The sequence below is a fragment of the Cryptotermes secundus genome, unplaced genomic scaffold (genome assembly GCF_002891405.2).
Source record: "Cryptotermes secundus unplaced genomic scaffold, Csec_1.0 scaffold2380, whole genome shotgun sequence".
NCBI classification, from domain to species: Eukaryota; Metazoa; Arthropoda; class Insecta; order Blattodea; family Kalotermitidae; genus Cryptotermes; species Cryptotermes secundus.
The window spans coordinates 497,037-509,161 of NW_019718033.1; positions in this window are offsets into that span (position 1 = coordinate 497,037).

The following is a 12,125-nucleotide window of genomic DNA, read 5'->3' on the forward strand; positions in this document are numbered from 1 at the left end:
TACTGCAGACTGATTTCTTTCATATGTAACTAATATGTATAAGTGTTAAAGGAGAAAGGTGTACTATTTATTTCTTTTCCAGAAGGGCATATTAATACTGCCATGAAAGACGCAAACCAATATTTATTTTAAAAAACTAATGCCTCACAAACGACATTTGTTGGGACCATTTCTAAACCCAGCTTTCAGATTGAAGCATGATTATGAATTACGACCACTACTCTTTCCCAAAAAAAACAAGATGATTAAAAGAAATGACCATATTACCCTTGCTGTGATGCATAATTGGTGATCATGGGAATATAAAACAACTTCTTGTGATAAATAATTTGATAAGTATCAAGATGTATAATTGTAGCAGCAAGGTTGTATTTAAAAATGATAATTAACATGTACTGAAATAAAAGTGTATTTATAACAAATACATAATTATTTACTATGAATATCTTACCTGGCAGAAAATCCAGTCGTTCCTCCAAGAAAAACAGAGAGAATGAACCTCACTGCAGTAACTTTATTTCCAGTAAGTATATTTTAAATACAAATTAATCAAAACTTACTACCCAGCTGAATATACCAAAAACTGTGCAACATATTTTTTAAACAAACTTCAGTTCTACAATATACAGTAGAACCTCCCTTAAACGGGCCCTTTATTAAATGGGAATCTGTCTTAAAACGAAATATTTTCAGGTCCCTTGACTTTGGGGCTGAAAAAGATGTTAAATAACCTGGATTAAACGGAAACTGTCTAACGTGGACAACGGAAATCAAAATAAGCCTTTATACGGAAAATTTCCAGTCTTCCGGAATGCATCATTTAGAATAATTTTAGGCATCCTATACATTCTACAGAATTTTGTTTTCCCTAACTCTTTAAAATAAGCTTCTAACGGTACTGCACTACCTGCACTGAGATTCAGCAGAATTGTTTTCCCCTTCTGGAAATTGTATTCAGTAAGGGCTCTAGGCCTACAGTTTTACTTTAGTCTAGCAGTTGTCATCATGGCTACAAAGACAAGAGTTGTGCTTGATCTTAACACAAGATTAAAAGTGATACATGTGAGTGAGCGAGATAAATTGTCTGTTAAGCAGATCATGAAGATGTTTAACGTTGGTAAAACTCAAGTGTATGAGATTCTAAAGAAGAAAGTGGAAATTTTGAAGCGGTGGGAAACTTGTGCTAATGGAAAAATAAAAAGAGAACTTAAAGAGAAGAAACGTTTGTGGCACGGGTGGTCAAAGGGTAAGACACCGGCGTAGTGAAGAGGCGTTCGAAGGTTCGAGACCAAGTATAGTTTTGTGGTATAGAAAGTGAGTTAATATAATTTTTCTGGAATTATAACCGAAGATGTAGCTTAAGAGGAAGATTAAAAAAATTAATTTCTGTGGTGCTGGTGGTCTAGGGGTAAGACATCAGCTTAGTGTTCAGAAGGTCCCTGGTCAAAACCACTAGGATTTTTGTAAAAAAAAAATTAGAAGAAATTAGTGAAGAATGCCAACAGCAGAGGAAGTGAAGAGGGAGGGAGCGGTGAAGGAGCCGGGGGGGAGGGAAAATTTTTGCGGCCGCTCATTAAAACACTCACCTAAGCTTTTAGTAAAATCCACCTTTTATTAAAATCACAAAAAATTGCCACACCTCCGCCCCGAACCGCCCGCCCTTAGGGGTGACTTCAAGTTATTCACTTGAGACCAAGCTAATTCAGCGAGAGTTAACAAGAAAATATAAAATAACTGTAGCCCCATCTGTGGAGCAATGTTCAACAGATGGTGCCACAAAACGCAGGAGCGCCATCATAGGATTTAGCAATTAGTTTTTGTTCAAGGTTGTATGGTTCTAATTCTTGTTTAAGTACTGCTGCTAAACCTTCTGAAGTGCGATCCTGAACATAAGGAAATGAATCTTTCAACGGGACCACTGTTATTGACATACCGTAGCAGGATAACTAATTGGGACATGCACGTCAGAGGTTTCATCTGCCTGGACAGCTACATATTTTGCATTTTGAATTTCTTGTTTAACCGTTTTCTTGTATACCGCATATATACAGTCCAGTAATTCGTTTTGAATTGTTTTCGACGTGTTTTTGACACAGTTGCACTATTTAAATATTCACTAAGAATACTATCTAAAGCCGCTAGTATAACCGTCCAGCCCTTATGTTGGGCTCCATCTCTTCACTCTGCAACCATTCTTCCCTCACCTTCACTCCCTCCTTGTTGGTTGGTCAGTCACGCGTTGTTTGTCGCTCCTCTCCTTCTTTCTTCTTCTTAGGTTGGGCGCCAGTAAGCTCAGGTGGTGTCAGCTTACAATAGTCATAGATTTATTTTGGAAAGGGGGTAAATGCGATAGTCAACTAGTTCAGCTGTGGGTAAAGCTGGGATCCTTCTCAGGGCGTCTGCTAGGGCCTTGCTCAGGACGGGGATGGAAGTAGTTGGTTCAATGATACTTTGCACTTAAACACTGTGACCATTTATTGAGATCAACACTTCCCTTCATCTGATGACACACACATAGTCAATACAAAGGATGCTTATATATAGGTCCTTATCTAGCATAGTCCTGGTATAACGGACATTATTATCACAATTTACACTTTCTTTAGCACTCTGAATTTGGGGTTCTACAGAACAGAGAAAAACACAGATTTTGTTTTTAAATTGTTCACGAGTAGCAGGCGACTCACTTGGCAACTGTTTGTCAACTAACTTGTGACTCTTTGTCTGAAAACACTGAGGTACCTTGGCTGTCTGTTCCTCTGCTAAGTCACTCCCCCTTAATTCCACTGATGGGTAATTTTAAGAACTGGGGTTCACATAATTTTTGGATCTCCAATCAGTGAGCTGCATTTTGGAGCTTTGACCCTTAAAGTCCTAACGTCGTTTTTGACAGTACACTGACAGATAACCTGCTTGGCGTGGGTTTCAAAACCGCCTAATTTTAAGTTACGACATGCAGGAACTGTCAGTGATCGAATTCTCAAAGTTTGCCGCCGTGCTACTCACAAACAAAATTTCTCAGAAAAATCCACAGGGGGTGCTTCCTGTGTAACATCAAGATTTGGAATAAGTCCATTCCTGAAAACAAGAATGTGACTATGTCCCACTGGCTTGGGTATTACTTGTTACCTGCACTTAATTTTTGTTACTGATCATTCTAATTATACTTAAATTAGTGAGTGACAGTGGAGCGGTTACACTAGTTCCAACATGAGATCCAAAAATATTCCGCGATTGTAAGAACTCTCGCTCTCTTCATGTCCCCGAAGAGGAAGTTCATGCGTTCCACAAAACTTTATACAATTAATTACCCTATTTAATATGTGTCTGATTTTATCCACAAGTTCATTGTGACGCTGAATAGAAACCCTATAGCTATCATTTAATTGGGTGAAAATATTGACAGAACCAAAGAGATTAACTTTTACATCATTTTCAATATGCCTTTGCAACGCTTCATGTTTTCTAACTCTTTCTGACAAATGTTTAAGGTCAGTTATACCTGTCACAGTCCAACTCGTTTCCCCACAGAACAAAAAATTGATTTCTTTTCTTCACTTACAGCCAGCCATTTCTTCTTGTGAAACCAAGATAACGGAAACGTTCTTTTCGGAGTCTTGCAGTTCTGATCAAGTCTGAAATCTGTTGGTTGATGCGCGCCAAGAGATTTACTTGTAATTTCTCTTCTAAACTCAAAGTTGAGAACGGTAATTTCAGAAGGGCGTCCACCCTATTCATATTAATCACCAATTCTAATATGAATACAATATTAACCTAAAACCTAATTTGGAAATTACACTTGAAAAACAACTTTAATTTAGGCCTATGCTAAAATTACTTTATTCCCGTACTTGTATCTTCTCCACTGCTCAGAACACAACTGAAAGATGGAATCTGAATGGTGTCTGAAAACCTACCCTGTCTATTCTTACAAAGAATGTGTTATTTAAGGCTGGAAATTCACAATAACATCCACACTCCATCCGTCCCTTTCAGCCTTGTGTATAGTGTTATTTTTTATTGCGGACTTGTCAAAACTAGCCCCAAGCGTGACATTTCAAGACGTGTGCGATACTTAGAATCCCTGAAAGGTTCACTGAACTTAAGGCTGCTAACGATACACACAGCTAGCCCCTACGTTATTGTAACCATACAAATAAGCTGTGATATGGCCAAGGCATCACTATTGCATTTTCGTGTCTCCCTAATTACATCATGATAAAGAGAAATATTAATATTTTGATCTCAATAAACAGAATAAAATATGAATGAATATGAAAATTCAATACTACAACAAAATCAAGTGGGGCTTGGCCCGTTTAGCTCCTAATTACGCACCGCCCCTGATTAACACTGAATAGATAATGGGCTACAGTCCTGAGGAATGAAGTTTTAATTTTTATACTTATGTTTTTACATGCCATCAAGATAAGAAATACTGGAACCATGCGGAGTCCATAGCTTTTGCAGTAACTCAGTTGATGAAACACAGTTTATACATTGCTGATAAGGATTAAAAAAATTAGAGACCTGTCAAAAATAGGAACAGAATTTCAAGAGGAAAGTAGGTAGGAACAAATTAATGGGCAACCATCCTGAAAGTGTTAAATGTGCATTGTCAAGATATTAGTCTGTCTTCATGTGACTCCCAGGTGCCCTTTTTAGATTGGTGGTATTATAGTAATGCCTGAAAAATCCATAAACAGAGTACTTCAATGATGAGGGTTAATTTGAGAACAGAATGTCATTATATTTATTCTTAAATGAAACCAATACTGGGTATGGCAAATAACTAATACAATTTGTACACACAAATATATGTGTGTGATATATCTTTAGTTCACAGTGAGCTGACATTTTACCCACTTTGCTTAACTACTCTCTGAAACTACTTTCATGGCAGTATGACATGTAAACAGCATTTTGGAGTAATTAATGTTGCATGGGATAAATACAACCAGATCAGTAAGTAGTTTGGGGAAAACTGTTGTAAGGTATATTTAAGTTCATGTTGCATCCGGTACACATTATAAATCCCAATATGCTTCTAATATTCGTATACATTTAATGTTTGTAACAGTAATACAATTAAAAATACGTTAGAATTTAAACTGAGATAGTATTTCCAGTGTACAGACACATCTAAAATCACTGCAACAACACAGTGTCTCTTAACAGCAAGACATAACCTAAAAACAGTTTGCAGTGTTAGCAATATCAGTATCTGACTCTTCCACTGCTGGAATCTTGGATTTCCTTTCTTGAATGTATTCACTAATATTTTAAATACAATATAATTACAGAACTTTTATGGTTGGTTACAGTGGTTACATATGCAACGTATGTTACTAATGTTAGGAAAGACGCATTTTTCAAGGATACTTCCATATACATCCTTCTTTCAAGGAAAACTATTTGTTTAAGCTAAGGAATGAATTCTTATGGAATGGAAGGAAAATTAACGTTTATGCTACGGTAAGCATATGTCTGTGTTCAACTGTTAAGATCAAATTGTATGAGAGAGGCAGAATTGCTCTTAATTTATTTATGGAAGTATCTGACCTGTACAAGTTCTCCTAAGACAAAATATAACAAGCGTTTATTTTTGCACATTTTCTAATCAAATATATGCATCTTGGATACATGTTCTGTAAATAAAATCTCACAACTCAAAATGTCTTCTTGTTGCTGTTCTTAGTATTTATATATACATATAATCAGGAGCAGCTCAAAGGTAGAAATCCTGCCCTTAAATATAGTGAAAAATTATCAACAAATTTTTCTACCTAATTTTATTTGAATGATTCAGCATTCTCCTTGCATTCCATATTAAATTACACTTACTTTTCAGAATTTGTGTACAAACCCAATGAGCACTATAACAAAATATTTTCAAATTGTACACCTGTAATAAAAATAAACATTTATTATTGTTTAATTAGCAACACACATAGTTATTCATCCACAAACCATCTGCATCATTGTACTACAGTCATGTTGTTCATCACATGAACATTACATGTTGGGGCAAAAGCAAGCCAAAATAATGTTATTGATATTTCTCAAGAACCACAACACTAGGCATCAGAAAAATGTGATATCAACCAAGTACTCACAAAGCACATTTTCTGGACACATACATAAAAACATGCACACATGTATGGCACATCAACAGGGAATATTTAATGATGTGAAAATCCATTAGAATGTCTGTATGATGTAAGCACAAAAATAATCTACCTAATTCTCCTACAATATAGGGCATTCTATAAGGAGACCTTTACATGAGTTCACAACCCTTCTTATAAAGTGAGAAAATAGGAAACACTCATTTTCCAACACAATTCAGCTATATTAATATGAACCATGTAACCCTCATTTATAAATTTCTGGTAGTAAAAAGATGTATGTTGGCAAAACTATGTTATAGGAAGGGTTCCACATATACCTAAATACTTCAGAAATTCATACTACAATCTGAACTTGCTAACATTTATTTACATACTGTTAGCTTTTGAACCACTGAACTTCAGAACTTCCATTTATAGATAATAGGAAACGTCCAAATTTGTGTGGTCTTTTGGCAGATTTAGATACCTAGTTGAACTAGGATTACTTAGTAATTACTTGTAATAATTCCTTAGTTTTGAAAATTGTGTGCCAAAATTATTCACAAAGAATTCATGAGAAGCCACTAGTTTGTTCCTCTGACCAGGACCAGTTTTCTGCAGGTTACACTGGATTGTCAACCAATACACTATATTGGATTTGAGGTTCTCACAGCAATGACTATGGAGAGTTTATCTTCTGGGATGTAATGCCACACAGTCTGGTGATTGTCAGCTGATGTTTTGCGTAATCTACAACCTCCATCTTAAGGGCCAGAGACTAAGCCAAGCAAGAAGCCAGCATGAATCAAGCAAGCTGCAGCTTCATGCTCTTTTCTTTGACCCAGAAGTTGGAGGTGACAGATTCCTCTCTGAAATGATGGTTGACTATTCATTATATTACATGGTGTTATAGTCCATACTGGCTCTGGGGCCCACCCAGCCTCCTATCAAATGGGTACCCAGTGCTCTTTCCATGGGGGTAAAGTGGCAGGGGCATAAAGCTCACCACTCTCCTATAACTAGTCCCGAGGTTAAGAAAATGTGGATCTATACATCCACTCCCCATACATCTTCTTGACGTAGTGCTTAAATACACGTAGTTAAGTACAGGGACAACTTTACATGGTGTTATATCCCAGAAGATAAAATGCTTCAATATACGACTTACCTAGTAAGATTCCTCCAGTATTTCAAATTCTGTAACATTAAAATGAATCAGAAAAGTCAGATAGCTGCACACTGGACCAGTGCATTAGGTTAATCAGCAAATGTTGGGAGTATGGGTGCAACAGCCAATAATGGCTTGATATGCAGTTTCACCAGCCTTATTTGGCCGAACCAAATATCATTAACAAAAAAACCCTCCCTAGTTCCTGGCTGTTATATATTTCAATGAATTCCAAGGAATCAAATTGTTAAGGAACTGGTTTCAAGAACCTTTGAAAAGAATGAGCATAATTAATAAATTATATATTTAAAGGAACATCCCCCCATTCATGGCTGTTATATATTTCAATAAATAAATTTATAAAGTAAACTAAGCTGTTATGGAATTAATTCTAAGGACCTTTGGAAAGACTAAGAATAAGTCAGAAAGTACATATATATATATATATTACATTTGTATATAAATATAATATGGATTTTCCTTAGAATTAATTCTGTATATATATATTTATTTTGTTATTTGTCTTTTACTATGTGTAAGAACCACATTCTGTTCAACGGACAATAAACATAAATACTCTCAAGTTTCACATATAAGACAAAGCTGCAAATAGATTTGAGTTTTGCATATTTATAATTCACAAACTTAGTCATTTCAAGGTACCAATATCAGATGCTCAAAGAAATCTTATCTTTTACAATATATTTTATGGAATCTAAAGGATGGGGTCCAAGCCTATGGATAACAACTTCATTGGTGAAAACTTATGATAAAGTAAACACACACTTCCTTCATTCTAAAAACAGTGTTTCTAAAAGTGCACAAAATTCACCAAAACACTTTCTGGTAACTAACAGTATTTATTATTATTATTATTATTATTATTGGAGGGGGTGGGTTTCCCCATGCACCATGACTAATAGTCTACTGTACGCCCCCCTTTGATATTCTACCAGTCGCCATACCCTACCAGTACTGGTGCGTGCTATCAGCCCCGTTCAGCCAACGAGGTCGGCCCTCGGTACCTGATACTTCCCCCATCTACCAGAGGCATTGGAAACTACGTGGGCCGGAAACTTTTTGCCTAATTTTGCTCAGATGTCTCCTAGAGACATGAGGATCTTTCACATGCCGTAAATCTATTACACGGGACCCACGGCTTAAAGTCCCTCCCGGAGGACTTGTTCCCTGAATTTTTCCACCCTTAAAAATTCCACAACCTCCGCCGGGTTTCAACCCGTGTATCTTGAGTCATGAGGTGGGAACGTTACCCCTAGACTACAGAGGCCGCTTAACTAACAGTAAGTTCATTAACTGTACACACACAACAAGTATAAAATGAATGGGTTTAGTGATTATGTATAACTTATTCCATTGAGTACTTACAAGTTAAATTTTTAATATCGGTAAATGTACTTAAATTACTAAGAAACTGCCGTAAGAGAAAACTAAAATATGTCTCCAAACCAGTACATTTTATGCACTTCTTGCTGGAACTTTATGGAAGGCATGATTTTTCCCTCCTTAAATTTTTCTGCATTTCATACATTGCTCTTCCACTAAGCTGCTTCGTAGTCCAATTTCTTTCAGCTTTTCTCTCTATGTGACTTAACATTTCTTATAATTTATTAATTTCTGGTTAATCTATAAACATGAGTGAGTTTAAGAAGATCTTGAGCATTTTAGAATAAAATTAATAGGGAAAATTGAAAACTGAGAATTCCAAACAAACAACAGTGGTAACTAAATCATATGAATAATATATAAAATGCAGGTAATATGGAGTAACATCCTGCTTGGAAATAAGATAGGGAATAACATATATAATATTGTGACATGTCAAACCGTTGATGAACAACGGGATATGGAATGAGGTTATGCAACAGTAAGGAAAGCAGTGTTTGTCTGTGCTGTGCCGAAGCGCCCTGGTTGCTACGCAGCATTGCAGTAAATATCTCTCGGCAGTGTTGCCCAGCAATGCCTCTGTAAGCCTGGTGATTACACAACTGTGAATTGAGGGGTGTTTTCCGCTGTCCGACTGAGGGTTTATAAGAGAGACTGGAATGCCTAAGGAGTGAGTTGAAATGTAGCAGCTGTTGAAGACAGTGTCAGTATTCAGAGTATTCGGCGAGTATTTGGAGGGAGTGTGAGACAGCCGCGGGAAGAAGAATGGAACGCGTGTTATACTGAAGCGAGCATGAAGAGATTAGTGTGTAGGGTTTGTAAAGTGTGTGAACCCACAACAGTGTTATAATCAATTGTAGTTATGACTTGTAGGTTGTTAATAAAACCAATTAACAACCCATACGGCGTCTTCAGTAGCCAAAGGCTATTCATCACGAATAGCCTAACAGTGCATCACCGGTCCTTTCCTTCTGAGGCTATACTTGCAACGTTTTCTTTATGTCTGGCTTGGTGTTTCTTTTCTTCTCGTTGTCCATTCTTCAACTGCTACATCCGCTTCCTCCTTAAAACCAGCTTGTCTCGAGCGGTTTCCTGCTAACGTGTCAGGAGATCCAGGTGTATCACAATCATCTCTGTGCTAATGTTGCTCCTCTTTTTCGTTTTGGAGGGGGTAGACCCCTCCACATGGTCCAACCTTTGTTTCTCATGTTTGTCGGGATGCTGTGCAGGACATCTGCTGCCCGCCCATTCAGGGCTATAATTAAGTGCGTCAATCTTCCCTGATGCAACGGCTGGTTGCACTCCGCTGTGGTCCTGAATTAGCGCCTGAACACACTCCAGGCTGTACTTCCCTTGACTGTTGGTGGCTGAGCTGCGCTCGCACAGCCGCTGGTCTACTTTCCTGCTTGGAAGTGGTCTTTTTCCTCTTCTGGGATCCACAAAGTCTTGAGTCAGTTTCTTTCTGAAGACATCTCTCCTGCATCGTGCCACTGCTGCTCGACAGGGCATCTTCCCATCAGTTTCCTTTTTCTTCTGCAGTGCCACTCTCGCACGGTGGGTCACCATGCTGGTGGCGGTCGATTTCTTTCGGCACCCATCCTTGCCCTGCGTCCATTCCTTTGGCATTCCTCGCCACTCTGTAGCTAACTTTCGGTCCCTTCACTGTTTCTTCTTCGGTACGATAACCAGCATCACTGTGGCGTATTCTATGGAGACCTCTTCTTTCTGTGCTGTCGCCTCAGGTTTCTTGCTTTGGGGCCCCATCTCCTTGTGGCTGGTGTCCATCTTTTCACGCCAGGCGTCCATTCTTGCCAGGATATCTTCTTTGTTAGCCTTCCTATTGGCCTCTGTCTTTTCCTGGTCCGCCTTCCTATCGGCCATCATTTGTTCTTGGCCAGCTAACAGACGTTCCATCATCTTTTGTATGTCCATTTTCGTAGGACAATGCTGTAAATATACGCTTCAGTCTTCAGTCCAATAACCGCTTCAGTCAAAGAACTCCGACCAAATTGTGGCGTGTTTAAGTTCGAAGTAGTTAGTTGAGGGGCTATGCTACAAGCTGGAAGGTCGCAGGTTCAAGTCCCAATGAGGTCACTGGAATTTTTTTTCAACTGACCTAATCCTTCCAGCCGCACTAAGGCCCTGGGGTTGACTCAGCCTCTAACAGAAATGAGTACCAGGAATTAATTAAATAATTTTCCTGGGCAATAATGCACAGCCAGCACGTAGGGCTGACAACCTTATCGTCATCTTTGAGCCGATTCTGTAGATAATGTGGGACCCTCAGTGTCTCACAACCCTATGGGCCTTCATGGCCTGTTACAGGGATAGCTTTACTTTTTTTTACTTTTACCAGTTCTAACACCAGTGTAACGTGTTTGGCTACTGAAGACGTCGTTTGGATTGTTAATTGGTTGCATTAGCAACCTACAAGTCGTAACTACAATTGATTATAACACTGCTGCGGGTTTACACACTACAAACCCTACACACTAATCTCTTCATGCTCTCTTCAGTATAACACGCGTTCCATTCTTCTTCTTCCCGCGGCTGTCTCACACTCACGCCAAATACTCACCGAATACTCTGAATACTAACTGACACTGTCTTTGATGGCTGCTACATTTGAACTCACTCATTAGGCGTTCCAGTCTCTCTTATAAACCCTCAGTTGGACAGCGGATAACACACCTCACTTCACTGTTGCATAATCGCCATGTTTACAGAGGCATTGTTGGGTAATGCTGCGTAGCAACCAGTGCACTTCAGCAAGGCATGGACAAACACCGCTTTCCTTATGGTTGCGTAACCTTGTTCCATATCCCGTTGCCCATACTGTCACAACTTACGGGCATGACTATAAACAGGGCATGGATTGGTGAATGAATTTACTGACCACCTGCGAACACCACTCGAAACAACTCTTCATAGATCACTGACACAAAAAGACTAGTGTCCTCAGTCTATTATACAGCAATGGCCGCTGTTTTTTGAATTGAATTGAATTTATTTACATTCTATAAATCCTAAGCAGGTTAGTACCTTTGGATACAGAACAAGTCAAAAGGTTACATACATAAGTACAGGCAATTTTAGCTTAAAAATTAATATAACTTAATTTTACATCATTCTCTATTTACATTGAAGTATTCATCTAAAGAGTAGAAGGAATGAGCATGTAGATAATTCTTTAACTCTGATTTAAACTTTTTAGTATCATTGCCCAAGTTTTTAATACTTTGTGGCAGATTGTTGAACACTTTTATGCCAGTAAAGTAGACTCCTTTTTGATATACTGATAAAGTTGATGAGGGTAGGTGGAAGTTGTATTTTTGTCTAGTATTCATGTTATAGACATCAGAATTTAATTTGAATTTATCTTTGTTGTAAACAACAAATAAGAGAAGCGATAATATGTATTGCGACTGAAGAGGTAGAATTTT